The sequence below is a fragment of the Pundamilia nyererei genome, unplaced genomic scaffold (genome assembly GCF_000239375.1).
Source record: "Pundamilia nyererei isolate P.nyererei 1_Seehausen unplaced genomic scaffold, PunNye1.0 scaffold00120, whole genome shotgun sequence".
Lineage (NCBI taxonomy): Eukaryota > Metazoa > Chordata > Actinopteri > Cichliformes > Cichlidae > Pundamilia > Pundamilia nyererei.
Genome location: NW_005187521.1, coordinates 1,575,688 through 1,575,920, shown reverse-complemented (window position 1 = coordinate 1,575,920; position 233 = coordinate 1,575,688).

The window sequence follows — 233 nt, the reverse complement described above, 5'->3', positions numbered from 1 at the left end:
ACACACACACACACACACTACTTAAAAAAAACACAATACCCATCGTAAAAGAAGCAAAGATCTTAAACTCAAGGTTTAAAAGTGCTCTCCACACACAAACACACACACACACACACACACACACACACACACACACACACACACACACAGCTTGTTAAAAATAAGCCTGTTGCAAGAAATGGTGTATAATGGCACCTGTGTATAAGTCATCTGCGATAAAAGTCGCGCAGAAA